This window comes from Pipra filicauda, unplaced genomic scaffold, assembly GCF_003945595.2.
Source record: "Pipra filicauda isolate LSUMZ 115617 unplaced genomic scaffold, ASM394559v2 scaffold82_size2718185_pilon, whole genome shotgun sequence".
Taxonomy (NCBI): domain Eukaryota; kingdom Metazoa; phylum Chordata; class Aves; order Passeriformes; family Pipridae; genus Pipra; species Pipra filicauda.
The window spans coordinates 1-8,712 of NW_024105009.1; the positions used below are offsets into that span (position 1 = coordinate 1).

Sequence of the window (8,712 nt, forward strand, 5' to 3'; positions counted from 1 at the left end):
CAAAGCTTCCAGGCTTTCTGTCCTGCCAATAAGTAGGTTTTTTTTTAGTTTTTTTGAGCCCTGCACTGAAACTACCAGTTCGAGTCCCAGAAGTCCACCCAGATGAAGATTCCTCCCAGACCAAAGGTACCACCAAAAAAGCTCTTACTGCCAATGGAGTGCCCAGGCTGAGCCACCAAGTGCACCAGAAAGCCAAAGGTTCCAGGCTTTCTTTCTGGTGAAGAAGAGTGCTTTTTTTGTTTTTTTGAGCCCTGCACTGAAACTGCCAGTTCGAGTCCCAGAAGTCCACCCAGATGAAGATTCCTCCCAGACCAAGGGTGCCACAACAGAATTCTCCTGCTGCCCATGGAGTGCCCAGGCTGACTCACCAAGTGCACCAGAAAGCCAAAGCTTCCAGGCTTTCTGTCCTGCCAATAAGTAGGTTTTTTTTGTTTTTCTGAGCCCTGCACTGAAACTGCCAGTTCGAGTCCAAGAAGTCCAGCCAGATGAAGATTCCTCCCAGAGCAAAGGTGCCACACCAGAATTCTCTTGCTGCCCATGGAGTGTTCAGGATTGCCTGCTAAGTGCACCAGAAAGCCAAAGCTTCCAGGCTTTCTGTCCTGCTAATAAGCGTTTGATTTTTTGATTTTTTGAGCCCTGCACTGAAACTGCCAGTTCGAGTCCCAGAAGTCCAGCCAGATGAAGATTCTTCCCAGAGCAAAGGTGCCACACCAGAATTCTCCTGCTGCCCATGGAGTGCCCAGGCTGGCCCACCAAGTGCACCAGAAAGCCAAAGCTTCCAGGCTTTCTGTCCTGCCAATAAGTAGGTTTTTTTTGGTTTTTTGAGCCCTGCACTGAAACTGCCAGTTGGAGTCCCAGAAGTCCACCCAGATGAAGATTCCTCCCAGTGCAAAGCTACCACCAAAAAAGCTCTTGCTGACCAAGGTGTTCCCAGGCTGACTCACCAAGTGCACCAGAAAACCAAAGGTTCCAGGCTTTCTTTCCTGGGGAGAAGGGCTGTGGTTTTCTTTTTCAGGCCTACACTGCAACTGCCAGTCCCACTCCCAATATTGTAGACAGATGAAGATTCCTCCCAGACCAAAGGTGCCACAACAGAATTCTCCTGCTGCCCATGGAGTGCCCAGGATTGCCTGCTAAGTGCACCAGAAAGCCAAAGCTTCCAGGCTTTCTGTCCTGGCAATAAGTAGGTTTTTTTTGGTTTTTTGAGCCCTGCACTGAAACTGCCAGTTCGAGTCCCAGAAGTCCACCCAGATGAAGATTCCTCCCAGACCAAAGGTGCCACAACAGAATTCTCCTGCTGCCCATGGAGTGTTCAGGATTGCCTGCTAAGTGCACCAGAAAGCCAAAGGTTCCAGGCTTTCTTTCCTGTGAAGAAACAGTTTTTTTTGTTTTTTTGAGCCCTGCACTGAAACTGCCAGTTGGAGTCCCAGAAGTCCAGCGAGATGAAGATTCTTCCCAGAGCAAAGGTGCCACACCGGAAATCTCAAGCTGTACATGGAGTGCCCAGGCTTACCCACCAAGTGCACCAGAAAGCCAAAGCTTCCAGGCTTTCTGTCCTGCCAATAAGCGTTTTATTTTTTGTTTTTTTTGAGCCCTGCACTGAAACTGCCAGTTCGAGTCCCAGAAGTCCACCCAGATAAGGGTTCTTCCCAGACCAAAGGTGCCACAACAGAATTCTCCTGCTGCCCATGGAGTGCTCAGGATTGCCTGCCAAGTGCACCAGAAAACCAAAGCTTCCAGGCTTTCTGTCCTGCCAATAAGCGTTTTATTTTTTTGTTTTTTTGAGCCCTGCACTGAAACTGCCAGTTCGAGTCCCAGAAGTCCAGCCAGATGAAGATTCCTCCCAGAGCAGAGGTACCACCAAAAAAACTCTTTCTGCCTATGGAGTGCCCAGGCTGAGCCACCAAGTGCACCAGAAAGCCAAAACTTCCAGGCTTTCTTTCCTGTAAAGAAGAGTGGGTTTTGTGATTTTTTGAGCCCTGCACTGAAACTGCCAGTTGGAGTCCCAGAAGTCCACCCCGATGAAGATTCCTCCCAGAGCAAAAGTACCACCAAAAAAGCTCTTGCTGACCAAGGAGTTCCCAGGCTGAGCCACCAAGTGCACCAGAAAACCAAAGGTTCCAGGCTTTCTTTCCTGGGCAGAAGGGCTGTGGTTTGCTTTTTCAGGCCTACACTGCAACTGCCAGTCCCACTCCCAATATTGTAGACAGATGAAGATTCCTCCCAGACCAAAGGTGCCACAACAGAATTCTCCTGCTGCCCATGGAGTGCCCAGGCTGAGCCACCAAGTGCACCAGAAAGCCAAAGCTTCCAGGCTTTCTGTCCTGCCAATAAGCGTTTTATTTTTTGGTTTTTTGAGCCCTGCACTGAAACTGCCAGTTCCAGTCCCAGAAGTCCAGCCAGATGAAGATTCGTCCCAGAGGAAAGGTACAACCAAAAAACCTCTTGCTGCCCATGGAGTTCCCAGACTGAGCCACCAAGTGCACCAGAAAGCCAAAGCTTCCAGGCTTTCTGTGCTGCCAATAAGCATTTGTTTTTTTTGGTTTTTTGAGCCCTGCACTGAAACTGCCAGTTGGAGTCCCAGAAGTTCACCCAGATGAAGATTCCTCCCAGACCAAAGGTGCCACAACAGAATTCTCCTGCTGCCCATGGAGTGCCAAGGCTGGCCTGCCAAGTGCACCAGAAAGCCAAAGCTTCCAGGCTTTCTGTCCTGCCAATAAGCGTTTTATTTTTTGTTTTTTTGAGCCCTGCACTGAAACTGCCAGTTCGAGTCCCAGAAGTCCACCCAGATGAAGATTCTTCCCAGAGCAAAGGTGCCACACCGGAAATCTCAAGCTGTACATGGAGTGCCCAGGCTTACCCACCAAGTGCACCAGAAAGCCAAAGGTTCCAGGCTTTCTGTCCTGCCAATAAGTAGGTTTTTTTTGGTTTTCTGAGCCCTGCACTGAAACTGCCAGTTCGAGTCCAAGAAGTCCAGCCAGATGAAGATTCCTCCCAGAGCAAAGGTGCCACACCAGAATTCTCTTGCTGCCCATGGAGTGTTCAGGATTGCCTGCTAAGTGCACCAGAAAGCCAAAGCTTCCAGGCTTTCTGTCCTGCTAATAAGCGTTTGATTTTTTGATTTTTTGAGCCCTGCACTGAAACTGCCAGTTCGAGTCCCAGAAGTCCAGCCAGATGAAGATTCTTCCCAGAGCAAAGGTGCCACACCAGAATTCTCCTGCTGCCCATGGAGTGCCCAGGCTGGCCCACCAAGTGCACCAGAAAGCCAAAGCTTCCAGGCTTTCTGTCCTGCCAATAAGTAGGTTTTTTTTGGTTTTTTGAGCCCTGCACTGAAACTGCCAGTTTGAGTCCAAGAAGTCCAGCCAGATGAAGATTCCTCCCAGACCTAAGGTGCCACAACAGAATTCTCCTGCTGCCCATGGAGTGTTCAGGATTGCCTGCTAAGTGCACCAGAAAGCCAAAGCTTCCAGGCTTTCTTTCCTGTGAAGAAACAGTTTTTTTTTGTTTTTTTGAGCCTTGCACTGAAACTGCCAGTTCGAGTCCCTAAAGTCCACCCAGATGAAGATTCCTCCCAGAGCAAAGGTGCCAAAACAGAATTCTCCTGCTGCCCATTGAGTGCCCAGGCTGAGCCACCAAGTGCACCAGAAAGCCAAAGCTTCCAGGCTTTCTGTCCTGTGAAGAAGCGTTTTTGTTTGGTTTTCTGAGCCCTGCACTGAAACTGCCTGTTCGAGTCCCAGAAGTCCAGCCAGATGAAGATTCGTCCCAGAGGAAAGGTACAACCAAAAAACCTCTTGCTGCCCATGGAGTTCCCAGACTGAGCCACCAAGTGCACCAGAAAGCCAAAGCTTTCAGGCTTTCTGTGCTGCCAATAAGCATTTGTTTTTTTTGGTTTTTTGAGCCCTGCACTGAAACTGCCAGTTGGAGTCCCAGAAGTCCAGCCAGATGAAGATTCTTCCCAGAGCAAAGGTGCCACACCGGAAATCTCAAGCTGTACATGGAGTGCCCAGGCTTACCCACCAAGTGCACCAGAAAGCCAAAGGTTCCAGGCTTTCTGTCCTGCCAATAAGTATGTTTTTTTTGTTTTTTTGAGCCCTGCACTGAAACTGCCAGTTGGAGTCCCAGAAGTCCAGCCAGATGAAGATTCCTCCCAGAGCAAAAGTACCACCAAAGAAGCTCTTGCTGACCAAGGAGTTCCCAGGCTGAGCCACCAAGTGCACCAGAAAGCCAAAGGTTCCAGGCCTTCTTTCCTGGGGAGAAGGGCTGTGGTGTGCTATTTCAGGCCTACACTGCAACTGCCAGTCCCACTCCCAATATTGTAGACAGATGAAGATTCTTCCCAGACCAAAGGTACCACAACAGAATTCTCCTGCTGCCCATGGAGTGCCCAGGATTGCCTGCTAAGTGCACCAGAAAGCCAAAGGTTCCAGGCTTTCTGTCCTGCGAATAAGCGTTTTATTTTTTGGTTTTTTCAGCCCTGCACTGAAACTGCCAGTTCGAGTCCCTAAAGTCCACCCAGATGAAGATTCCTCCCAGAACAAAGGTACCACCAAAAAAGCTCTTACTGGTAATGGAGTGCCCAGGCTGAACCACCAAGTGCACCAGAAAGCCAAAGCTTCCAGGCTTTCTTTCCAGTGAAGAAGAGTGTTTTTTTTGGTTTTTTGAGCCCTGCACTTAAACTGCCAGTTCGAGTCCAAGAAGTCCACCCAGATGAAGATTCGTCCCAGACCAAGGCTGCCAAAACAGAATTCTCCTGCTGCCCATGGAGTGCCCAGGCTGAGCCACCAAGTGCACCAGAAAACCAAAGGTTCCAGGCTTTCTATCCTGCCAATAAGTAGGGTTTTTTTGGTTTTCTGAGCCCTGCACTGAAACTGCCAGTTCGAGTCCAAGAAGTCCAGCCAGATGAAGATTCGTCCCAGACCAAAGGTGCCACAGCAGAGTTCTCCTGCTGCCCATGGAGTGTTCAGGATTGCCTGCCAAGTGCACCAGAAAACCAAAGCTTCCAGACTTTCTGTCCTGCTAATAAGCGTTTGATTTTTTGATTTTTTGAGCCCTGCACTGAAACTGCCAGTTGGAGTCCAAGAAGTCCACCCAGATGAAGATTCCTCCCAGAGGAAAACTACCACTAAAAAAGCTCTTGCTGACCAAGGAGTTCCCAGGCTGACCCGCCAAGTGCACCAGAAAACCAAAGGTTCCAGGCTTTCTTTCCTGGGGAGAAGGGCTGTGGTTTGCTTTTTCAGGCCTACGCTGCAACTGCCAGTCCCACTCCCAATATTGTAGACAGATGAAGATTCCTCCCAGACCAAAGGTGCCACAACAGAATTCTCCTGCTGCCCATGGAGTGCTCAGGCTGGCCTGCCAAGTGCACCAGAAATCCAAAGGTTCCAGGCTTTCTGTCCTGCCAATAAGCGTTTTATTTTTTGGTTTTTTGAGCCCTGCACTGAAACTGCCAGTTGGAGTCCCAGAAGTCCAGCCAGATGAAGATTCCTTCCAGAGGAAAAGTACCACCAAAGAAGCTCTTGCTGCCCATGGAGTGCCCAGACTGAGCCACCAAGTGCACCAGAAAGCCAAAGCTTCCAGGCTTTCTGTGCTGCCAATAAGTATGTTTTTTTTGGCTTTTTGAGCCCTGCACTGAAACTGCCAGTTGGAGTCCCAGAAGTCCACCCAGATGAAGATTCGTCCCAGACCAAGGCTGCCAAAACAGAATTCTCCTGCTGCCCATGGAGTTCCCAGGCTTACCCACCAAGTGCACCAGAAAACCAAAGCTTCCAGACTTTCTCTCCTGCTAATAAGCGTTTTTCTTTTTGATTTTTGAGCCCTGCACTGAAACTGCCAGTTCGAGTCCCAGAAGTCCAGCCAGATGAAGATTCCTCCCATAGCTAAGGTACCACCAAAAAAGCCTTTGCTGCCTATGGAGTGACCACGCTGACCCATGAAGTGCACCAGAAAGCTAAAAGTTCCTGGATTTCTTTCCTGTGAATAAGAGGGTTTTTTTGGTTTTTTGAGCCCTGCACTGAAACTGCGAGTCCTACTCCCCAAAATTCCACACAGATGAAGATTCCTCCAGCCTGCCTCTGCTGGAGAATGCTCTGCCCAGTGACTGGGACAAGAACCAGGGTGAAGAGAAGCTATTCTTTATGCGGATGAGGCCAATGAGAACAGAAGGATCTTTCTCGCCAGTCTGGGGGAGCCAGCCAAGCTCTCCCATGGACTACTGCACGGCCACAGGCAGGTCTGCCCACTTCAGCTTCATGGAGCCTCTCCTGGCTGGACCAGCAGTCGAGCAGTCGGTGCCTGGGTTCCAACACTCCCCTGTTCCACTGTTAATTACCCTCCATCACTAGGATTTTGTAGCTTCTCCTTGAGTCTGAGTTTGTCCAGCTTTCAGCCTTTTCTGTGTTGTTTTTCAGCTCACAGAGTCTGTGTTGTCTTTTCTCCATTACAGATCCTTTTCTTTTTTCCCTGAAAAAAGTGAAGATGGTTCAGTGTGTTGTTTCCCACCTATTTCTCCTCTCCTTCCCTAGAATAACATTCTGTGCCCAGAGTTACTTACATTTTAATTACCATTAACAAACTGTGCTAAATGCAGAGGGTAAAAGACTGGGACGGGTTATCATGGGATCTACCACGTTCTCTGCCCACGGAGAGGGAGTGGGATCCTGAGTGATGGAGGGCAGAGGAATGAGCTCCAACCCTGGCCTGATTCTGACTTCCCACTCACCTGGACCCTGCGACCCACTCACGTCTCCAAGGCCAGGGCAGACCCGATGCTGAAAGCTGACAGGAGCATTGTTTCCCCCTCACTTTGCCATCTTTTATTCATACTCTTGTAGCCTGCAAAATGATTCCCCGGTTATTTTAGCATCTCTAATTAAGGGGAAGGAACTTTAGTGGCTGAAAGGGGGGGTGATGGGCCGAGAGGGCTCCTTTCTGCTGAGCTCAGCCCCGCGACAGCCAGCCTGGCCGGGATGGACGTCTCTCTCCAGCGCGGGATTGAGTAACTTTCTGGAGCACTCTGTGCTTTTAGACTCTGTGCTGGGGAGGTGACTGTTTCTCCTGGAAGCCGAGGGTCTTTGCCAGCAGGAAAAGCACTTGATTGTCTGGGAACAGGAGGAGACCCCGGATAGCAAACCAACCACCATACTTGGGATGGATACACACACCGTAGATCTTCTGGAAGAAAAAAAAAGAAATATCTAGGATATCTCACTTTGTCTCTAGTAAACGTTAAACTTCAAAGCATCAAGCTTCAGTGCAACTTCTCACACTCAGTGTGTTTCCTGATGGAAACCAGTGGCATAATGTAATTATTGTCAGCCTGGCCAACGGTTTACTGGAAATTACATTACCAACCTGAGTTTATGCCTAGTATAAACCTCTTGTTTAGCTTGAGGGTAGTTCTCCTGTGTTTTTTTAAACAGCTAATGGAGTGCAAAGAAATACAGAGAAGACTAGCAAGAGTATCTACAGTGGCCAGGGAGTTGCCAACACTTTCCTTTCTTCAACAGCAAGTTCGATTCCCATAGTCTTAACATTCTGCTCCTTAAGAACTGGTGGATATCTTGAGAGCCACCTAATGAATCCCTAAATGGTGCTAGAACCAGTGAAGTTCTCTATGTTTGCCTCCAGCATTTTGAGCTGGAGCATAACAGTTCTTTTGTTTCCATGAGATAGAATGGAACAGTTTGATACTGTTCCCCTAAACTCAAGCAGCGCACCCATTATTCCAAATCTAAAAAATCTATGTAGCTTCATGCTAATGAAATGCACCTCAATGGTAATACCTTTGTAGAAATACTACTGTGGAAATAAAGGTAAAAGAATGCTGAGGTGGGACCCAGACTGGTACTAAAATGTAATGGTTATTTGCAAAAAAATACCAGTAATGCCACATAGAAAAGGCCCAGGATAAAACAGATTTTTAATGTATTGATCCTCTTCCATATGTGCAGAGCTCACCATCACAACAGTTGGATTAGAGCATAATGGGAATAAGTATGTTTGCATCTTTCTTCATTTGCCAAGCATTTCCTAATGACGTGACGCTGACACTGAGCTGACTGCCCTTGCTGTGTTTGCTAGTTTTAATTTCACTTGAAGAAGAATCAATGCAAATGCTCTCTTTCCTGCTCCTTCTCAGCATGTTTGAATATTGCTGCTTTTACTCTGAGTATGTAGTCTCCCTGAAGAGAATGCTTGTGCCATCCATGCATTTCACTTTGGCAAACACGAGTTAATGTTATTATCTAATTACTTGGTATGTGCTATAGAAACAAAGCCATCTAATGTTAGGATAAATGAAATCTACAAGAGGGAAGAGACAGAACTCCCTATTTTCATCTTACGTTTTGAAACAGTAATGAAAATGATACTCCAAAAAATACCAGATGGGCAGTTTTAAGGACTAGAACTCCTCTGTCTAGGAAGATGATGGAGTGGGAGAAGCACCCTGTTTTCACAGTACTCCTCATTCTTGCCCAATTCGCTTTAGAGGAGCTATTGACAAGCTTTTAGTTGTTACTGGTCTCCTTTCTATTTAGACTGGCTCTATGAAGGATAAGATTACAGCCGTTAAAGAATTATCCAGTAAGTCATCTCCCCAGAAATTATTTTCATAGCGTGAGTTTTTGGGATACACAGTTCCTTCATTAATGTAATCCTCAATTTTTTACCCTTCAGTATTACTTGACCTAATTAGGTAATGCTCAGGTTGAA

General features: G+C 47.8%; 1 long non-coding RNA gene across 1 annotated transcript; it reads left to right on the forward strand.

The window, feature by feature from the left end:
* The first annotated feature begins 6 nt into the window (after positions 1–6).
* LOC120325111 lies at positions 7–1,703 on the forward strand. The gene is made up of 3 exons (XR_005566934.1): positions 7–198; positions 391–1,348; positions 1,540–1,703. It is a non-coding gene; the product is annotated as an uncharacterized LOC120325111 (long non-coding RNA).
* Positions 1,704–8,712: the final 7,009 nt, after the last annotated feature.